This window comes from Pelophylax lessonae, assembly GCF_965119305.1.
Source record: "Pelophylax lessonae genome assembly, chromosome: 1".
In the NCBI taxonomy this organism is placed as follows: domain Eukaryota; kingdom Metazoa; phylum Chordata; class Amphibia; order Anura; family Ranidae; genus Pelophylax; species Pelophylax lessonae.
The window spans coordinates 297,929,836-297,952,397 of NC_138768.1; the positions used below are offsets into that span (position 1 = coordinate 297,929,836).

Sequence of the window (22,562 nt, forward strand, 5' to 3'; positions counted from 1 at the left end):
AATCTTGTACTCGCTATTCAGTTGTTTTGAGTTCTTTTATTTTGTGTTGAGCGCTGCAATTTTTCTTTGATTAGGAGAAAAGCGCCAGATTGTGTGAGGAACTACAAGTGGCAGCAGAGCGTGCTTAGATTTCTAGAAAGTCCCTCCCCAGTTACTGCTCTGTGGTTTATTACTCTTCATGTGACTGATGAAGAAGTAGAGAAGACAAGAGGCTGTGTGTACAGAGAGGGAAGAGGGATGTGAGAGCAGACATAGGCGTTATTTGGAGGTTTGGAAAGGAGGGAAGTCAGTCAGGAACAGGGAGGGGGTGGTGGAGGAGGGGAGGGCTGTGTGTGAAGGGTGGAGGAGGTGATTACTTCATACACAAGGACAGGTGGGGGGAGAGTTTGTGTGGGGGTCTTCGAACATGCTCTGCTCTTTCCTGGACTCTCCCAGCTGACGCAGGCACTGTATACAAAGACTCAGTCATTGCATTCTGGACAGTCTACTGAGCCCGGGACTGACTGGCAGCTTCCATCATACACACAGAGGAGCGCAACTTCACTGGGACCTCTCTCCTTCACTGCCAGGTATGTACTGGGGGATCACCCCCTTCTCCTTCACTGCCAGGTATGTACTGGGGGCTCACTGCCAGGTATGTACTGGGGGCTCACTGCCAGGTATGTACTGGGGGTTCAATGCCAGGTATGTACTGGGGGTTCACTGCCAGGTATGTACTGGGGGTTCACCCCCTTCTCCTTCACTGCCAGGTATGTACTGGGGGCTCACTGCCAGGTGCATACTGGGGGCTCACCCCCTTCTCCTTCACTGCCAGGTATGTACTGGGGGTTCACTGCCAGGTATGTACTGGGGGTTCACCCCCTTCTCCTTCACTGCCAGGTATGTACTGGGGGCTCACTGCCAGGTATGTACTGGGGGCTCACTGCCAGGTATGTACTGGGGGCTCACCCCCTTCTCCTTCACTGCCAGGTATGTACTGGGGGCTCACTGCCAGGTATGTACTGGGGGCTCACCCCCTTCTCCTTCACTGCCAGGTATGTACTGGGGGCTCACTGCCAGGTATGTACTGGGGGCTCACCCCCTTCTCCTTCACTGCCAGGTATGTACTGGGGGCTCACTGCCAGGTATGTACTGGGGGCTCACTGCCAGGTATGTACTGGGGGCTCACCCCCTTCTCCTTCACTGCCAGGTATGTACTGGGGGCTCACTGCCAGGTATGTACTGGGGGCTCACCCCCTTCTCCTTCACTGCCAGGTATGTACTGGGGGCTCACTGCCAGGTATGTACTGGGGGCTCACCCCCTTCTCCTTCACTGCCAGGTATGTACTGGGGGCTCACTGCCAGGTATGTACTGGGGGCTCACTGCCAGGTATGTACTGGGGGCTCACTGCCAGGTATGTACTGGGGGCTCACCCCCTTCTCCTTCACTGCCAAGTATGTACTGGGGGCTCACTGCCAGGTATGTACTGGGGGCTCACTGCCAGGTGCATACTGGGGGCTCACCCCCTTCTCCTTCACTGCCAGGTATGTACTTGGGGCTCATTCCCTTCTCCTTTACTGCCAGGTATGTACTGGGGGCCCACCCCCTTCTCCTTTACTGCCAGGTATGTACTGGGGGCTCACCTCCTTCTCCTTCACTGCCAGGTATGTACTGGGGGCTCACTGCCAGGTATGTACTGGGGGATCACCCCCTTCTCCTTCACTGCCAGGTATGTACTGGGGGCTCACTGCCAGGTATGTACTGGGGGCTCACCCCCTTCTCCTTCACTGCCAGGTATGTACTGGGGGCTCACTGCCAGGTATGTACTGGGGGCTCACCCCTTCTCCTTCACTGCCATGTATGTACTGGGGGATCACTGCCAGGTATGTACTGGGGGCTCACCCCCTTCTCCTTTACTGCCAGGTATGTCCTGGGGGCTCACCCCCTTCTCCTTCACTGCCAGGTATGTACTAGGGGCTCACTGCCAGGTATGTACTGGGGGCTCACCCCCTTCTCCTTTACTGCCAGGTATGTACTGGGGGCTCACTGCCAGGTATGTACTGGGGGCTCACTGCCAGGTATATACTGGGGGCTCACTGCCAGGTATATACTGGGGGCTCACCACCTTCTCCTTCACTGCCAGGTATATACTGGGGGCTCACCCCCTTCTCCTCACACTGGGGCCTCTCTTCATAGTGACATCCATTGCTGGGACAGAAAAGCACTGGGAGCAATGCTGTGAGGGAGCTCTGACATCCATTCACAAGGTTGATGGAAACTCAGCTCTGGCTTGAGACTGTTTCCCTGTGTGTTGCTATTATTTTATGTTTGAGGTGATTGTGTGTTCATTGGTGACCTTCCCAATGAGAATGGAGCTCAGCGTTCATTGTCTAACACTGTACACTCTTATTACTGTTGCTTATTATTCTAGTATCAGTATTTTGTATTTATTTTTTTTTTTGCTTTTAGTGTTTTATACCTCCTTGTATTTGTGGCATTCAACATTTTAGTACCTCTTAGTATTGATACTTTGTGCCTTGCAGGATTTAATACCTACTAGTATTGGTACTTTGTGCCTTCCATCTATTTATTACCTCCTAGTATTGGTAGTTTGTGCTTCCCGGGATTTATTACCTCCTAGTATTGGTAGTTTGTGCCTCCCGGGATTTATTACCACCTAGTATTGGTAGTTTGTGCCTCCCGGGATTTATTACCTCCTAGTATTGGTAGTTTGTGCCTCCCGGGATTTATTACCTCCTAGTATTGGTAGTTTGTGCTTCCCGGGATTTATTACCTCCTAGTATTGGTAGTCTGTGCCTCCCGGGATTTATTACCTTCTAGTATTGGTAGTCTGTGCCTCCCGGGATTTATTACCTTCTAGTATTGGTAGTCTGTGCCTCCCGGGATTTATCATCTTCTTGTATTGGTAGTCTGTGCCTCCCGGGATTTATCACCTCCTTGTATTGGTAGTCTGTGCCTCCCGGGATTTATTACCTCCTAGTATTGGTAGTCTGTGCCTCCCGGGATTTATTACCTTCTAGTATTGGTAGTCTGTGCCTCCCGGGATTTATTACCTTCTAGTATTGGTAGTCTGTGCCTCCCGGGATTTATCACCTCCTAGTATTGGTAGTCTGTGCCTCCCGGGATTTATCACCTCCTTGTATTGGTAGTCTGTGCCTCCCGGGATTTATTACCTTCTAGTATTGGTAGTCTGTGCCTCCCGGGATTTATTACCTTCTAGTATTGGTAGTCTGTGCCTCCCGGGATTTATCACCTCCTAGTATTGGTAGTCTGTGCCTCCCGGGATTTATCATCTTCTTGTATTGGTAGTCTGTGCCTCCCGGGATTTATTACCTTCTAGTATTGGTAGTCTGTGCCTCCCGGGATTTATTACCTTCTAGTATTGGTAGTCTGTGCCTCCCGGGATTTATCACCTCCTAGTATTGGTAGTCTGTGCCTCCCGGGATTTATCACCTCCTTGTATTGGTAGTCTGTGCCTTCCGGGATTTATCACCTCCTTGTATTGGTAGTCTGTGCCTCCCGGGATTTATTACCTTCTAGTATTGGTAGTCTGTGCCTCCCGGGATTTATTACCTTCTAGTATTGGTAGTTTGTGCCTCCCGGGATTTATCACCTCCTAGTATTGGTAGTCTGTGCCTCCCGGGATTTATCATCTTCTTGTATTGGTAGTCTGTGCCTCCCGGGATTTATCACCTCCTTGTATTGGTAGTCTGTGCCTCCCGGGATTTATCACCTCCTTGTATTGGTAGTCTGTGCCTCCCGGGATTTATCACCTCCTTGTATTGGTAGTCTGTGCCTCCCGGGATTTATCATCTCCTTGTATTGGTAGTCTGTGCCTCCCGGGATTTATCACCTCCTTGTATTGGTAGTCTGTGCCTCCCGGGATTTATTACCTTCTAGTATTGGTAGTCTGTGCCTCCCGGGATTTATTACCTTCTAGTATTGGTAGTCTGTGCCTCCCGGGATTTATCATCTTCTTGTATTGGTAGTTTGTTGCCTCCAGTATTAGCATTTATTATATTGCAATTTACCAGTTCTTAGCTGTGATGGCTGCATTTAGTTTTCTTTTTTTAGAATGTCTGTCTTCTATTTGTAACTGGTGATCTGGCAAGTAAGTATGTGGTGTTGTTCAAAAGAACACGCTCTCTTGCAGTTACAGAAATGAGACAGACCATTTACCACTGACAGGGGTGCTTGCATCGATCAGTTATAGGCCCCTTTCACACTAGCGGACAAATCGGGTCCGCCTGATGGTTTTTCAGGTCGACTCAATCGGACCCTCTAGTCTCCCCTTCTAGAGCGGTTGCTGTAAATTGACATGTGTCCGTTGCCACCCACCGACATCCAATCACCTCCTGTCCACCAAATACCATTGGTTGGGGATCCGTTGCCCAGCCATCTGGTGGATTGGATGGCAGTTGGGTATAAAGGGAAGACAGTCCATTCGACCACCCATAGAGGAGAGCGGGCTGTGTCTGCTCTGCATAGATTCCCTGCTTGGCAGGCGTACTTCATTGAAGCCTGCTCCATTTGTAAGGAGCCTTATTTAGTTATGTAAAACCTATATCCCAAAAGGGTAAAAAAAAACTGTTTGCTGTATTGGAATAAAAAGTGTGAGCTGCAGTTAAATTGTTATGGTATTTAACCACTTGCCGACCGCCGCAAGTACAGATACTACGGCGGTCAGCCCCCCCACCCTGGGCAAAGTGACGTATCGGTACGTCACTCGCCCGCGAGCCAATAGGGGGGGCGCGCTCCTGCACTGACCTCCCCGCGCGAGTGACCGGTGGCTCCGATGTCCGCCGGTCACTCGCAATCTCCCGCTGGAGAGGGGGAAAGGCAGGCGGCTGATGTAAACAAAGCCGCCTGTCATTCTCCCTGATGTAACAGCAGAGATCATACGATCCTGCTATGTAGGATCGTATGTGTCTGTGGTTACATCAAAAGCCACGCCCCTTGACAGTTAGAAGCACGCCCCTAGGGACACACTTAACCCCTGAATCTCTAATAAATTTAACCCCTTCCCTGCCAGTGTAATTTTTACAGTAACAGTGCATATTTATAGCACTGATTACTATAGTAATGTCACTGGTACCCCCAAAAGTGTCAAAAATGTCAGTCAAGGGTCCGATCTGTCCGCCGCAAAGTTGCAGTCCCGCAAAAAAAAATCGCAGATCGCCGCCATTACAAGTTAAAAAAATAAAATAAAAATGACATAAGTCTTTGGGCTCTTTCACACGGAGCGGCTCCGGCACTTTTTTTTTTTTTTTTTTTTTTTTTACGGCGCGGATGACACTTGTGTCATCCGCTCTGTATGTCCGCATATCATCCCATCTGTTGGCGGATGATATACGGACATAATGTAAGTCTATGGGTATTGCGGATGTCAGCGGATGACACCGCTGACATCTGATTTTGCTTCCTTTCCGTTTTTTGAACGGAGGAAAAATAGGGTTCTGTTCCATTCCAAAAAACGGAACAGAACTGAAAGGAAGAAAATCGGATGTCAGCGGATGGTATTCCGCTGACATCCGCAATGCCATTGACTTACATTATGTCCGTAAATCATCCGCAAAAAAATAGGATGTTTTGCAGACATACAGAGCGCCCGTGTGAAAGGGCCCTTTCCCGTAGTTAGTAAATGCAATAAATTTTGTGCAAACCAATCAAAATCCGCTTATTGCGATTTTTTTTTTTTTTTTACCAAAAATATGTAGCAGAAAACAAATTGGCCTAAAATGTTAAAAAAATTAAATTATTTACATTTTTTTGGGGGAATTTCATATAAAAAAAATGTGAAAAATATTATTTATTTTTTTGTTTATAGCACAAAAAGTAAAAATCGCACCGGTGATCAAATACCACAAAAAGAAAGCTCTGTTTGTGGGAAAGGAAAAGGACGTCAATTTCATTTGGGTACAACGTCACACGACCGCACAATTGTCCGTTAAAGTCACGCAGTGCCAAATCGCAAAATAGGCCCTGGTCTTTGAGCAGCCAAATCCTCCGGGGCTTAAGTGGTTAAATCTGCTAGTACATCTAATGTCCCCCAGATGGACAATGGTGCTGTCCAATCCCTGTGCTCCCTTATCCAGAATAGAGGCACTCTAATACAGGAGGTGTTACTGGCCAGAATCCCTGAGTGGAAAAAAAGCCTGAAAGAAGAAAACGAATGCAGCCACCACATCTAAGGACTGGTAAGCTGCCCTATATTACATTTTTAGTTTTTTGTTTAATAATATTTTAATTACCTCTGGTATTGGCACTTTTATGGCTTTTAGTATCAATTACCTCTTGTATCAGTAGTTTATTGCTTCCAGTATCAGTATTTATTACCTCCAGTATCAGTAGTTGTTGCATCCTGTACCAGATTATAGTGGAAGCAATTAATACCAATACAGATATTTTATTGCCTCTAGTATAGGTTATTTTAAACCACTTGATCTCCGAGAGATTTTACACCATTCATGACCAGGCCATTTTCTGCTTCTCTGCACTGCGTTAATTTAACTGCCAATTATGCGATCATGCAACACTATATCCAAATGAAATTTTATATCACTTTTTTCACACAAATAGAGCTTTCTTTTGGTGGTATTTGTTCACCACCGGGTTTAATAAATAAAGAAATGACTGCAAATTAAAAAAAAAAAAAAAAAAAGATTTATGTACTTTCTGTTGTAAAAAAAATTAATTAAACAATCAACATTCTTCATAAATTTAGGTCAAAATGTCTTTGGTAAGAAAAAAATTACTAAATGTACTGTGTATGTGTGGGTTTTTTTTTTTTTTTGTTTTAGTAAAGTTTTACAATCCAAAAGTGGAAAAGGAACACAAATAATGTAGGAATCACATACTTGTGGATAAAGTTGTACACAACTAGAAGTAAAAAGCTCAGATGTACACAATCTGTATATACAATCATGCTAGTAGGTCAGCGAAACATAGCCCAAAAAATAACATTAGCAAAATGTATCCGATATGTTGTGACATCCAGAAAAAGAAGAGAAAAACAACAAACAGGGAAGAAGTAAAAAGAAAAAAAAAAAAAAGGGGGGTAGAGAGAGAAAGGGGTGTTTATTCTAAGCGACTGACACTAATGAATCTGGGGGTGAGTCTACAAATCGTAATCAATAATAGTCTGTAGGAATCCAATAAATGTATTTTAAGCGGTTTGTGTAAAAGGTATAGTGTCTACAAACAATAGGATACAGTATATACACTATATCTATATTAATAAAATGCAAGTGTCCCTGCGTCCAGATCCCCTGTGTCCGTGGGATTGCGCTACTGCGCTTGTGCCCCACGGACAGCCATTGGGATGCACACACCGCCGTGGGAAAATTGCTGTCACGGACCAACCAAAGGTGCTGGAGACCCCAAAATTGTATCGCAGGTGGCCAAGACGCTCCCCTACAGCTGAGACCTGACCTGGTCACCTCGCGGTTAGGTCACGGCCCGGTTCTCGGGGTCACTGCTCTGCGCCCTTTCATCCCCGAGACTTATCAGCTGTAGGGGAGCGTCATGGCTACCTACGATAATTTTTTGGGGTCTCCAGCACATATGGTTTGCCCGTGACAGCTCCCCAAAGGGACCATGACCTAACCGCGAGGTGACCAGGTTTAACATTGGAGTCTATGGCGGGGGGTGGCCCGTTTCTCGGGGCCTCCCCCCGCCATAGACTCCAATGTTAAACCTGGTCACCTCGCGGTTAGGTCACGGCCCGGTTCTCGGGGTCACTGCTCTACGCCCTTTCATCCCCGAAACCCCAAATTTTTATCAGCTGTAGGGGAGCGTCTTGGCCACCTACGGTACAATTTTGGGGTCTCCAGTACATTTGGTTCGCCCGTGACAGCAATTTTCACGCGGCGGTGTGTGCGTCCCACCTCAGCCCTTCCTCCTCTCAATCAGCTGTTCGCGAAGTCTTAGAATTTCATCGGACCTTGAAAATGTAATGCTCTGAGGTGACTGAACCCCGGAACTCCTCCGTCCGTCTCCGCTGTCTTACCGTACGGTGTGTGCCGGGTCACCGACTTCCCCAGGGTGAGTCCCAGGCCGCCCCTCTGTGTGAGGGGGAGGGGGGTTAGACCCTCAGGCGGGGTGGGGGAGGGGAGGTGGTGGTGGATTTGGGGGTCTTTTTCCTATTGGATGATCCACTGTTCTGTGTGTGTGAGGAGCTCCCCTCCCCCCCTCCTCTCTGATTTCCTGCCCCCTCACATCTCCCCTCCCCCACACCAATCTCCAACCCGACATTTATCGGTCAATCCCCCCCCCATACACTACAATCCCCTCCCCCCCCCAACACACTACAATCCCCTCCCTCCCCATGCTTAAATTCCCTCCCTCCCCCATACACTGTAGAACCCCTCCCCATACACTACAATCCCCTCCGTTCCCCCCCCCCCCCCTATACACTACAATCCCCTCCCTTCCCCATACACTGTACAATGGGTTTTACATCCATGTCAGGAGATAGAGCAGAGTTTGTACAATCAGATTGTATCCCGTCTGATCCACTGTCGCTACATTATTATATATATATAATATATGTTTTTGTGTGTGTGTGTATGTGTGTATGTATATATATATATATATATAATATATATATATATAATCTCTTTACATATAAAGTCCAAGTGTCTCTGCGTCCAGTCCCTGTGTCCGTGGGATTGCGCTACTGCGCATGTGCCCCACAGACATCCGTTGGGACTTGGAGCGCAGAGACTTCGGGCGGCCGGTGTCCTGCCGGATAATGCCTCCCGTCGAAAAATGCATCTGATGGACTGCGCATGCATGGTAAATGATGTCACTCCAGCTGACTGCTCCGCTCAGGTTGACGTCATTATTGCGCGTGCGCAGTCCGTCAGATGCATTTTTCGACGGGAAGAATAATTATAGCGATCGGCTGACAGAGAGGAGGCTGGGAGGCATTATCCGACAGGACTGCGGCCGTGTAATCTGTTCTAAGTATACTAAATAATAATAATAATAATAAAAAATAAATAATAAAAAATAAGAGTTTAAGAAATACAAAATATAATGAAATACTAAAGATGCATATTAAAAACCAAATATGAAATATTAGTATAAAAAAAAAATATATATATCTATATATATATATATATCTCCTTCTGTTCTAAGTATACTAAATAATCTATACATATAAAGTACAAGTGTAATATGTTTTTGTGTGTGTGTGTGTGTATATATATATATATATATATATATATATATATATATATATATATATATATATATATATATATATATATATATATATATATATATATATATATATATATAATCTCTTTACATATAAAGTACAAGTGTCTCTGCGTCCAGTCCCTGTGTCCGTGGGAATGCGCTACTGCGCATGTGCCCCACGGACAGCCGTTGGGACTTGGAACGCAGAGACTTCGGGCGGCTGGGCAAAACTGTTGAAGCGGCGGGTGCGCGCTGGCGTGGACTTTCTGCTAAGTGTGTTTTTACAAATGTTTGACCACATATGTTCTAGCGCCCGTTAATTTAACGGGCTTAATGTCTAGTTACTATATAATAAAGTATTGGGACACCTGCCTTTTTCTACGCACGTGAACTTTATTGGCATCCCAGTCTTAGTCCGTAGGGTTCAACATTGAGTTGGCCTATCCTTTGCAGTTATAACAGCTTCAACTCTTCTGGGAAGACTGTCCGCAAGGTTTAGGAGTGTGTCTATGGGAATGTTTAAACCATTCGTCTAGAAGCGCATTTGGGGCGATCAAAGGGTTAACTGTGTCTGTGTTTTCTCACTTTGTTGGAGGTGCTTTTACTAGGGGAAGACATTGATTCCTGTTCCTGCTTTGCAGGAACACCCGATCCATGCCTTCCCAGCAGACAGAACCTAATCTGCCTTGTTTACAGACTGCCTTTCTGTCTAACGAGCAATCGGCGGGGCCAGCGGACATTGTCTGCAGTACCTGCTGACCTGCTCCCACTATGAATAATTTTTCACTGTGGTGGAAATGGCCACTGGCTGCGTGCCCCCAACCCGGAAGTGTTGAATCACACGCTAGGTACGTAATCAAGCGTAGTAGAGCTGCCTTGCTGCTGCATATCTAAATGATATGGTCTGCAAGCAGTTAAGGGAACCCCTGCTAAAAATGACTATATTCATAGCTCATGATACATTAGTGTGATGGTCCGTGAGAAGACCATCACACTAATCCTTACACTTGTGGTCACTGGGAAGAATGACCCCTTTAAAGATCGCAACCTCTGGAGGAACCCAAAGGCTCCATGAAACCCTGGTTGAGAACCCCTCATTTAAACCCATAACTAAAAATGTATTTTGTATGCCCTGATTTATAAAGCCGAACTCCAGGCAGATACAAAAGACACAAATCAATGCAGCTATCTATTCATTTATGTGTGAATTTTTAAAGTGGCATTAAACCAAAACAGAAAAGGTAATCTATTGCAGCTTGGCAATCGTTACATGTGGTAGATGCATTTGTTTTCTTTTCTTTGGCTTTTCCCCTCGGTTTTCACCTGGTGATCTGGCAAGTAATACACCTTCTGTATTAGTGAGAGACAGCTCTGGAGGAATGAGAACAGGAGGCAGCAGTCAGCAGCATTGTCAGTGGGGGTGGGGAAGTAGGTAGTGTTAAGAGTTGTAAAGGCAGAAGGTTTTTTTTATCTTAATGCATTCTAAAAAGCTTTCTGTATGCAGCAGCCTTCCCAGCACCCCCTAATACTTACCTGAGCCCCATCTCTATCCAGCGATGTCCCTTGGCCGTTTGGGGCTCTCCGTCCTGATTGGCTGAGACACAGCCATGGCGCCATTGGCTCCTGCGGCTGTCAATCAAAGTCTGTTAGCCAATCGGAGAGAGTGGGTGGGGCCGAATCAAAGGTCTGTGTCTGAAAGGACACACGGCGCTGCAGATTGGCTTGGGTACCCCCATAGCAAGTTATCTTCTGTGGGGGGCACTCGACAGGAGGGAGGGGCCAGGAGCATCGAAGAGGGATCAAAGAAGGGGAGGAGCCAGGCTGCCCTGTGCAAAACCAACTGCACAGAGAAGGTAAGTATAAAATGTGTTTTTTTTTTTTTTTTAACAAAGGACTTTACAATCACTTTAAATGTATTAGCAGGTTTAGAACCAAGAACACATTGAAGCCAAACTCTGGCTCACGCTTTATAATCCGTTGTAGCAAACCATTTTTTTTTTTCCTTTTTGGGATAAAGGTTTTACATGAATAAATAAAAGCTCAGCTGACCATTTAATCACCTCTGCTGGTTTTCAATGGTTTGTCTCATCCATGTAAACTGATACATTATGCAGGAGAGTTTGTGCTATGAAAAACAGACTTGCTGGCTAGATCACCAGATGAAAATAGCCAAAATAAAATCTAAAAAGGGAAACGAATGCAGCCATCACATTTAAGAATTGGTAAGCTGCAGTATAATAAATGTTTGGTTTTGGGTTTAAAACTGCTTTAAATGCAAGCAGTGTAAGCCCCTCTGCATGTCAAATCGCAGTCCATTGCCAGCAATTGGGAGTGTTCCAATCAGTGCGACGCTGCACCGATTTCCAAAAGTAGTTCCTGCACTACTTTTGGGGACTTTGGGGGTGACTTCAATAGACATCTGTGCATGAACCTTCGCAGATGTCATTCAAAGTCACCCCAGAAGTTGTAAATCTTGCGAGTTCAGGTTAAGTTGCACCATTTCACACAAAGCCATGCTCAGTGTGAACAAGGGCTAAATGTCTGAATGCGCTGACAAGCAAACATGATGGGATGAGAAAGCAGAGTTTCAGACAGCTGAGCTCACCAGTCTGCTATTTCCCATTTCACTGCTCAGGGGTGGGACAAGACCTGTAAGCAATGTTCCCTCTAATTTTTTACTGTGCTGAGCAAATAAAAAAATTTCTGAGCGCAAACCTTTAGATTGAGCAATGGGGGGGGGGGGGGGACGTCAATGCAGAGTGACCAGCTTGCCCCAATCAACTGCAGAGTGCCACAGCAATGCCCCCAATAAACTGCAGAGTGCCACAGCAATGCCCCCAATAAACTGCAGAGTGCCACAGCAATGCCCCCAATAAATTGCAGAGTGTCACAGCAATGCCCCCAATAAACTGCAGAGTGCCACAGCAATGCCCCCAATAAACTGCAGAGTGCCACAGCAATGCCCCCAATAAACTGCAGAGTGCCACAGCATTGCCCCCAATAAATTGCAGAGTGCCACAGCAATGCCCCCAATAAATTGCAGAGTGCCACAGCAATGCCCCCAATAAATTGCAGAGTGCCACAGCAATGCCCCCAATAAATTGCAGAGTGCCACAGCAATGCCCCCAATAAATTGCAGAGTGCCACAGCAATGCCCCCAATAAATTGCAGAGTGCCACAGCAATGCCCCCAATAAATTGCAGAGTGCCACAGCAATGCCCCCAATAAATTGCAGAGTGCCACAGCAATGCCCCCAATACATTGCAGAGTGCCACAGCAATGCCCCCAATAAATTGCAGAGTGCCACAGCAATGCCCCCAATAAATTGCAGAGTGCCACAGCAATGCCCCCAATAAATTGCAGAGTGCCACAGCAATGCCCCCAATAAATTGCAGAGTGCCACAGCAATGCCCCCAATAAACTGCAGAGTGCCACAGCAATGCCCCCAATAAATTGCAGAGTGCCACAGCAATGCCCCCAATAAATTGCAGAGTGCCACAGCAATGCCCCCAATAAACTGCAGAGTGCCACAGCAATGCCCCCAATAAACTGCAGAGTGCCACAGCAATGCCCCCAATAAACTGCAGAGTGCCACAGCAATGCCCCCAATAAATTGCAGAGTGCCACAGCAATGCCCCCAATAAATTGCAGAGTGCCACAGCAATGCCCCCAATAAAATGCAGAGTGCCACAGCAATGCCCCCAATAAAATGCAGAGTGCCACAGCAATGCCCCCAATAAACTGCAGAGTGCCACAGCAATGCCCCCAATAAACTGCAGAGTGCCACAGCAATGCCCCCAATAAACTGCAGAGTGCCACAGCAATGCCCCCAATAAACTGCAGAGTGCCACAGCAATGCCCCCAATAAACTGCAGAGTGCCACAGCAATGCCCCCAATAAACTGCAGAGTGCCACAGCAATGCCCCCAATAAACTGCAGAGTGCCACAGCAATGCCCCCAATAAACTGCAGAGTGCCACAGCAATGCCCCCAATAAATTGCAGAGTGCCACAGCAATGCCCCCAATAAATTGCAGAGTGCCACAGCAATGCCCCCAATAAACTGCAGAGTGCCACAGCAATGCCCCCAATAAACTGCAGAGTGCCACAGCAATGCCCCCAATAAACTGCAGAGTGCCACAGCAATGCCCCCAATAAACTGCAGAGTGCCACAGCAATGCCCCCAATAAACTGCAGAGTGCCACAGCAATGCCCCCAATAAACTGCAGAGTGCCACAGCAATGCCCCCAATAAACTGCAGAGTGCCACAGCAATGCCCCCAATAAACTGCAGAGTGCCACAGCAATGCCCCCAATAAACTGCAGAGTGCCACAGCAATGCCCCCAATAAATTGCAGAGTGCCACAGCAATGCCCCCAATAAATTGCAGAGTGCCACAGCAATGCCCCCAATAAACTGCAGAGTGCCACAGCAATGCCCCCAATAAACTGCAGAGTGCCACAGCATTGCCCCCAATAAACTGCAGAGTGCCACAGCATTGCCCCCAATAAAGTGCAGAGTGCCACAGCAATGCCCCCAATAAATTGCAGAGTGCCACAGCAATGCCCCCAATAAATTGCAGAGTGCCACAGCAATGCCCCCAATAAATTGCAGAGTGCCACAGCAATGCCCCCAATAAATTGCAGAGTGCCACAGCAATGCCCCCAATAAACTGCAGAGTGCCACAGCAATGCCCCCAATAAACTGCAGAGTGCCACAGCAATGCCCCCAATAAACTGCAGAGTGCCACAGCAATGCCCCCAATAAATTGCAGAGTGCCACAGCAATGCCCCCAATAAATTGCAGAGTGCCACAGCAATGCCCCCAATAAATTGCAGAGTGCCACAGCAATGCCCCCAATAAATTGCAGAGTGCCACAGCAATGCCCCCAATAAACTGCAGAGTGCCACAGCAATGCCCCCAATAAACTGCAGAGTGCCACAGCAATGCCCCCAATAAAATGCAGAGTGCCACAGCAATGCCCCCAATAAATTGCAGAGTGCCACAGCAATGGCCCCAATAAATTGCAGAGTGCCACAGCAATGGCCCCAATAAATTGCAGAGTGCCACAGCAATGGCCCCAATAAATTGCAGAGTGCCACAGCAATGGCCCCAATAAATTGCAGAGTGCCACAGCAATGGCCCCAATAAATTGCAGAGTGCCACAGCAATGGCCCCAATAAATTGCAGAGTGCCACAGCAATGCCCCCAATAAATTGCAGAGTGCCACAGCAATGCCCCCAATAAACTGCAGAGTGCCACAGCAATGCCCCCAATAAATTGCAGAGTGTCACAGCATTGCCCCCAATAAAATGCAGAGTGCCACAGCAATGCCCCCAATAAAATGCAGAGTGCCACAGCAATGCCCCCAATAAAATGCAGAGTGCCACAGCAATGCCCCCAATACATTGCAGAGTGCCACAGCAATGCCCCCAATACATTGCAGAGTGCCACAGCAATGCCCCCAATACATTGCAGAGTGCCACAGCAATGCCCCCAATACATTGCAGAGTGCCACAGCAATGCCCCCAATAAACTACAGAGTGCCACAGCAATGCCCCCAATACATTGCAGAGTGCCACAGCAATGCCCCCCCGCGACCCCGTGCACTTACCTCACGGACGGTCACGGCACTCTGTCTTCAGTCCCCGGCTTCCAGCTTCCCGCGTCTCCATCCTCCCGAGTCCCGGCGCCTCCTCCTCGGCCAATGGCATGAAGTTGGCCTTTCGGCCAATCAGGAAGCGGGAGGACCCGCTCCCTGATTGGCCAGGAGGAGGATCCGTATGACAATAGCGAATTTTCATTCGCTATTGTCACACGATGGGCGTGCTCTCGGGGTGCACGCTCTGCTCCCTGGCCGCTCCGTCTGCGGCTGCGCCGTCTAACTAGGTGCTTGCGCGGGACGTAATTTCCACTGCGCGTCCGCGCACGCGCGCACCTTAAAGGGAACACTGCCTGTAAGTAATACTTAAAGCGGAGTTCCGGCCACAAAATCGACATAATCGATTTTGTGGCCATCCGCTTACTATTTGTTACCTGAAAAAGAAATGGATAGTTACGATTTTTTTTATTTTTTTTACTTGCCTTGTTATTGTAGAAAAATACACTCGCCTTCCTTTCACTTCCTCCCTCGGCGGCCACGGCCCGCGCCGTCACTTCCGGTTTGCAATGATTCCTGGGAGCTGAACGTCATCGCTCCCAGGAATCAATGCGCCAGCACCGGCCCCGCTCGTCACTTCCAGTGCGGCGCGCGCATTCCCTGCTAAACAGCTTCTGGGCATGCCCAGAAGCTGTGGAGGAATGCGGCGCCGCACCGGAAGTGACGAGCGGGGCCGTTGCAGGCGCATTCTGGGAAGAGAGGACATGGAAGAGGACGCAGAAGAGAATCGCGCTGGCTTCAGCTGCCCACATCCGAGATGGCAACGCTTGAGAAGAAATTTTAAAGGTAAGTATTTCTTCTTACAGGTAAGTGCGACCCGGGACAGTACAGAGGCTAGCCATTGTGGAATGTACTAGCCCTGACTGTCTTGAGGGTATTTTTATTGAAAATATTTTCTCGTGGCTGGAACTCTGCTTTAAAGTGGACCTTCACCCTCCCTACCTAATTGCCATAATTTTACGCCTACTCTGCTCACACAATTGCACTTTTTTTTTTTTTTTTCGGGGGGATTCATGTGCAGGTGTCAATGATGTCCCTAGTTGCCTGGACCTTCCCGGAATACCATGTTGTGCATCCCAGTGGGCCTATGTACGCTTAGAGGGCAAGCTGGGTGGCATCAAGGTGGGTGGCTGTCTCTTCCTGGTCTTTGCGAATGGCCAGATGATGGCGCTATATAAATCCTGTATCACCAACAGTTTGTGCAGCGCTTTACATCGTTAGGGCAGACAGTTACAATACAATTCAATACGGGAGGAATCAGAGGGCCCTGCTCATTACAGCTTACAATCTAAAAGGGTTTGCCATAATGTGTGCACATTATCAGGAGATCGACTGACAGAACTAGGAAGAGCTAGACATCTCCCAGACGATGTAAGAGAGGGAAGTGACAGCATAGGACTGGATATGCAGCAGCGAAAAGAGTGGGTACTGCAGAGCAATGCTGGATTCGCTAGGCGTGTGAATGTATATGAAGAACACCCCAATGTAAAAGTTAATGATTATTCGATATAAAAAACTACCAAGCACATTAGTATTGATATGCTAGAACCTGTTGGTTATTTATGCCTGGCCAACCTTATGAGCAGTGCCGCTCCTGTATCTGACTTTGTTTATGAATTATCTTTTATGAAGTCAGGTCAGTTGATGATTTCAGGTCCTCAATTTAAAGTACTCAAGATTTTTACCTCCTTTATAAGCCTCAGTATGTCCATTCATTGTGTTGTTACTATGTTTCTACTCTGCATATTGATTTGAATGTCAGCAAACTGGGCTGTGCACACGATGTGTAGATCTTGATTTGCATAGAATTTATTTAGCACAAATATATGTTGGGCAAGGACAAAAGATATGGAAAACGATACAATGTTTGGTGGAGCATTGCAAACTGAAGGTGTATATAAAGAAAATAGTTACAGGTGGACAGCAGGAATTTGATATGAAATGTTATTTACTTTTATAATAAACTCACTCCAATATTTCATTATTCAGTCATGGACAGTGGGTTTAAAATTTTGACTATTTTTAGTGCTGTTCAGGTCTCCCCAGTGGAGAATTTTCACTTCGTTGCCTGTCCCAGTGCCCATGGTTAATGAGATAGGAAGTGAGGAAATCATCCCAATAAAATTCTGACCGAGAATGTAACCCTTCTACATTCCACCAAACATGAATTTATTCCTGCCTGAGTTGCCATCAATTTCAGTGTCCGTAACCACTATCCCCAATACAGGAAGGTATAGATCTCATCCTCCTCAATGGGACATACAGAGCCAGGGGAGGGCTGGCAGCCTTAGGGGCAAGTCCAGTCAAGTGGCCCATTGAACCATTGAATCAGCTCGCCATCCATGCCCACCTGGTTTTATAATGGATATTGATGTTATGAAGCAAGGCAAACCTGATGCAATGTGATAACCTAATTTAATGTTAATAGCAGCAAAGGTGGTTTAACAAAAATACATGACATCACGCCAGGCGGGGCCTAGGAAGTTCCTGTCGGGCAGAGATCACTCTGCCTGACAGGGAAGTGACTTATGTTAGTATTGTGCCAGCTGGGTGCAGGAGCGTACTCTACACACTCATACCGCTTTGCTGCAGCTCTGCAAATATAACATTGCGTAGCTGGGACCGGAAGCTGTATCCAGTGTCTGGCCCCTACATTCCATTCATCCAGTGTCTGGCCCCTACATTCATCCAGCCCTGAGTACGGCCTTTTTATCTGGCATCAGAGCAGCTCGGAGGGTAATTGCCACCCTGCCCCCCTTCCCAGTCCTCCCCTGTACAGAATAATAAAAACCTAAGCAATTCTATCTGATCTCCCATGATAATTAAAAATCTCTGATATTTTATTGTTTTCTGTGTGCATAAAAATGCAGGTCTCCATACATAGTGTGATTTAAAGGATAATTCCAGGCAAAACGAATGCCTTTGTGTTACATTCTAACCCTAATCTATCTAACCCTGTAAAGCAAAAATCATTGTACTTGCCTATTCTGCAGCCTATATGTTCCAGGCCCAGCATCAGCTGTCAGCGGCGGCGTGTGCAGGAGAGGCATTCGACAATGGAAGTCTCATAGTAACTCTGTGGGTGATGTCACTTCCCAGTCATTTCACAGCCGTTATCGGTCCTCTCCTGCACAGACCTTCCGCCGCTGGAGATCGGATCTGCTGCAGAATAGGTAAATACAGTGATTCTTGCTGAGTCTTGGTGAGTTGAGAAGCTGAGCCGGGTGTCGGTCCAGGCACCTGGCAGATCCTGACTCAGTGGTCGTGATGACGTGGTGCCAGGAACCGACTCCTGTGACGTCCGCAGAGAACGGACTTCAGACCGCTCACTGCTGAAAATGGGTCACAGGAGTCCAGACGGAACTGCACTCCTGTGATCCATAGATGTACAGCCAAACGAGCTTTGGCTGTACATCTCCTCTAAAGTTTCAAAAGGACACCCCCCGTTTCTTTACAGTGTAACCTTGTAGGAGTTTTCTGTGTTTTAAAAATAAACTTGGATAAACGAGTGGTCTTGGTGAATGGTTGCTGGAAAATCTGTTTCAGATGGTTTTTACAAAATGTGTATGTATATTTTAAATCGGAAACAAAGTTTATTGAAAAACAGCAAACATTGTACAGTTTGTTTTTCCCGAAGAGCTTCATCCCAATACAACTACATGTCATCACAACAATATATAGATACATTCCCGCACTTTACAAACCGTTAGCAAGCATGTAAAGCACATTCTTTCTATTCCCGTCCACCACCCCAGATAGGCACAAACAACAATGCAATAAAGATCACTACAATAATCTAGGACCAAATCCGCAGGAGCTAATACCGGAATCGCCAAGGAGCCCATTCCAGATCCTTTCATATCTATGTGAGACTCCCCTATGTTGGTAAATCATACAAAATTATGTTTTAAAGTAAAGTGACTTTAAAGGCACAAGGTTGCTTTTTTTTTTTTCTACCTTAAATCATTCTATGTATTAAGGTAAAAACCTTCTGCATATAGCTCCCCCCCCAGTCCCCCCAAATGCTTACCTGAGCCAGATCTTGATCCAGTGATGTGCACAGAGCCTCTCTCCCCATTTGACAGAGGCAGTAGCCATTTGCTGGCAATTACAGCCATTGGTGAGAGAGAGTGGGGGGCAGGGGCCAAGCCGTGTTCTTATGGGGACACACAGGCTGCTCGGGAGCAAGCACACACGAGTGCCCCCAGAGCAGGGGGAAGGAGCCAGGTGCTTCAGTAAGGGACCCAAGAAGAGAAGGACCAGGGCAGCTCTGTGCTAAACGATTGCACAAAGTATAACCCGTTTGCTATTTTAAAGAAAATTGCCTTTAGTATCACTTTAAGTTTGTATTGTGGAAGATTCACAGTTTATGTGGTTTTTAAATACTCTGTAGGATTTTATTTAAGAGAACATGTACAGTATGTGTGAGTTTAATGTTTGATTGTGTTCTTTAAATACATTACACTGACTTTCCAGTGGTATTATCCTGTACAGAAATTTTACAAGTCCTAACAGGCACGAGAGACCGGCGTCATAATCTAGACATGCTGTTTAAGTAGTATCATTTAACACATTCCTGACTTCTGAAAAAGAAAGGTGCTTTAATGTACTATACTTCTGCTTGGATACTTACAGTATCTCACAAAAGTGAGTACACCCCTCACATTTTTGTAAATATTTTATTATATCTTTTCATGTGAAAACACTGAAGAAATTACACTTTGCTACAATGTAAAGTAGTGAGTGTACAGCTTGTATAACAGTGTAAATTTACTGTCCCCTCAAAATAACTCAACAAATAGCCATTCATGTCTAAGCTGCTGGCAACAAAAGTGAATACACCCCCAAGTGACCATGTCCAAATTGGGCCAAATTAGCCATTTTCCCTCCCCGGTGTCATGTGACTTGTTAGTGTTAGAAGGTCTAAGGTGTGAATGGGGAGCAGATGTGTTCAATTTGATTTTATCGCTCTCGCTGTCTCTCCTTTCCGGTCACTGGAAGTTCAACATGGCACCTCATGACAAAGAACTCTTGAGGATGTGAAAAAAAGAACTGTTGCTCTACACAAAGATGGCCTAGGCTATAAGAAGATTGCCAAGACCCTGAAACTGAGCTGCAGTATGGTGACCAAGACCACACAGTGGATTAAGAGGACAGGATCCACTCAGAACAGGCCTCACCATGGTCAACCAAAGAAGTTGAGTGCACATGCTCAGTGTCCTATCCAGAGGTTGTCTTTGGGAAATAGACGTATGAGTGCTGCTAGCGTTGCTGCAGAGGTTGGAGGGGTGGGAGTTCAGCCTGTCGGTGCTCAAACCAAATGACGCACACTATCAAATTGGTCTGGATGGCTGTCGCCCCTAGAAGGAAGCCTCTTCTTAAGATGATGCCTAAAAAGCCTGCAAACAGTTTGCTGAAGACAAGCAGACTAAGGACATGGATTACTGGAGCTATGTCCTGTGGTCTGATGAGACTAAGATAAACCTACTTGGTTCAGATGGTGTCAAGCATGTGTGGCGGCAACCAGGTGAGGAGTACAAAGACAAGTGTCTTGCCTACAGTCAAGCATGGTGGTGGGAGAGTCATGGTCTGGGGCTACATGAGTGCTGCCAGCACTGGGGAGCTACAGTTCATTGAGGGAACCATGAATGCCAACATGTACTGTGACATACTGAAGCAGAGTATGATCCCCCTCCCTTTCGGAGACTGGGCCGCAGGTCAGTATTCCAACATAACGACCCCAAACACACCTCCAGGACGACCACTGCCTTGCTAAAGAAGCTGAGGGTAAAGGTGATAGACTGGCCAAGCATGTCTCCAGACCTAAACCCTATTGAGCATCTTCAAATGGAAGGTGAAGGAGCGCAAGGTCTCTAACATCCACCAGCTCCGTGATGTCATCATGGAGGAGTGGAAGAGGACTCCAGTGGCAACCTGTGAAGCTCTGGTGTACTCCATGCCCAAGAGGGTTAAGGCAGGAACTACTTTGACATCCTTGCGACTCGAAGTTGCACAGATATGAACAGTACTCATTGGAATTAATGGAGTACGACTTGTCATGCAATATTTCAGTCCCAAGTCGCAGAACAAGTTGCACAAGTGTGAAAGGGGCTTAATTGACTTAATGCTTTGCTCCGATTAAAAAATGTTCCTTTTTTAATTTTTTTGAGCAGTGTATTTACAATTGACTATATATCTTAAATCCAGGCATAGGCACAAAAATGTGAAGTAAAATTGATTTGTGTGTGAAAAAAAGATAAAATTTCATATGGTACAGTGTTGCATGACTGCACAATTGTCATTCAAAGTGTGACCGCTCTGAAAGCTGAAAATTGGCCTGTAAGCCAGGAGGAAAGTTGTTTAGATAGAAGTCTGAATATTCTTTGACAAGTATAATGCACACTTGAGACCATCAGAAATCTCCTGGGGCACATTTGACCGCTGGTCGAGAACATTATTCTTATGATGTTGTTATGAAGCATATCTAAACTCAAAAACACAAATCTAATTTACATTGCAGTTCCCCAGTTATTGCAAGCATTTCATGATCTTTTATCGATTATACAGTTTTTTTTTTTTTTTTAGTTTGCTCCCTCACCCTGGTATAATCAACCGGCTTCAGCAAGAATCCTCTTGTGTTTGTGAAGTCTTTCAGTGTTTGGGAACTAATTAAGAGTGTAACTTCAAAGGATAAAGCTGAAAAAAAAAGGAAGAAGAAACGGATATGTTGTCATTTTTTATGGTCATCATCCTTTTTCTTTTTTTTTTTTTTTTTCTTTTTAGTCGCACACAATGCAATTACAATAGGTAATTGACACCATTTACACAGCCATTGTGTCTAAACATATTGTATATACATCAGGAAACAGTACTGATTAACAAAATGGTTGCCTATGGGCTTTTTGTAATTTCTAACCCCCAGACTCAGCCTATGTTTTCACCTAACTCTGTCATCTTTTGTCTTCTGTAATCTTTTTAAATATACGTGTGTGTGTGTGTGTGTGGGTGTGTGTTGTTTTCCTTCCCTTTAAAGCTGTAGCTGCTGACTTTTTAAAAAACAGACACTCGCCGTCCCAGGTGTCAGCACTGTGCTCACTCTTCACCGGTCTTCAGGGTGCCAGCATGTTAAATGTGGGAAGCCACCTGTGACTACTTGCAGCTTCACAGCCAGCTGCCCACTGCATGTGTGAGTTGCGCTGTGCTATGTAAATGGCCACGCAATTTTCTGGGACCTGCGATGTGCCCCAGAAGGCTTTGGGCACGGAGGGGGTGGAACTTCTGCTCTGATCGCCTAGGTGATCGAAGTGGGCTCATCCCCTCCCGAAAAAACAAATTGTCAGTGGGGTGGGGGAGGAAAGAAGAGCGGAACTTCCTATGTTAGTGGACAGAGTATGTAATTTTGCCCATTCTCGGGATGGAATTGGACATGTATAAGTACTTGTGGAGCCTGATGGCTGGGAAATGATGTATGAAATAATGATAATGTGGTTGAGATGGCCATACACATGAGTTAAGCATCTCACGAAAAGTTACAGTAAAGGTGAAGTACAGCCTAAGCTTGTTTGACTGTACTTCTGTGGATCACAGGAGTTCAGTTTGTTCTGCACTCATGTGACCCATTTTCAGCAGACAGCGGGCTGATGTCACAGAGCTGATCCAGGCTCAGACAAGATTGTGACAATGGAGTCGGGATCTGCCCAC

At 46.4% G+C, this 22,562-nt stretch overlaps 1 protein-coding gene across 1 annotated transcript in view; it reads left to right on the forward strand.

Moving 5' to 3' along the window:
• Positions 1 to 345: 345 nt before the first annotated feature.
• TRPV4 (transient receptor potential cation channel subfamily V member 4) overlaps positions 346 to 22,562 on the forward strand; it is a 158,117-nt gene continuing 135,900 nt past the window's right edge. Inside the window, exon 1 of the mRNA XM_082274756.1 lies at positions 346 to 569. The gene's annotated coding sequence lies outside the window, so the exon portion shown is untranslated. The remainder of the gene's footprint in view (positions 570 to 22,562) is intronic.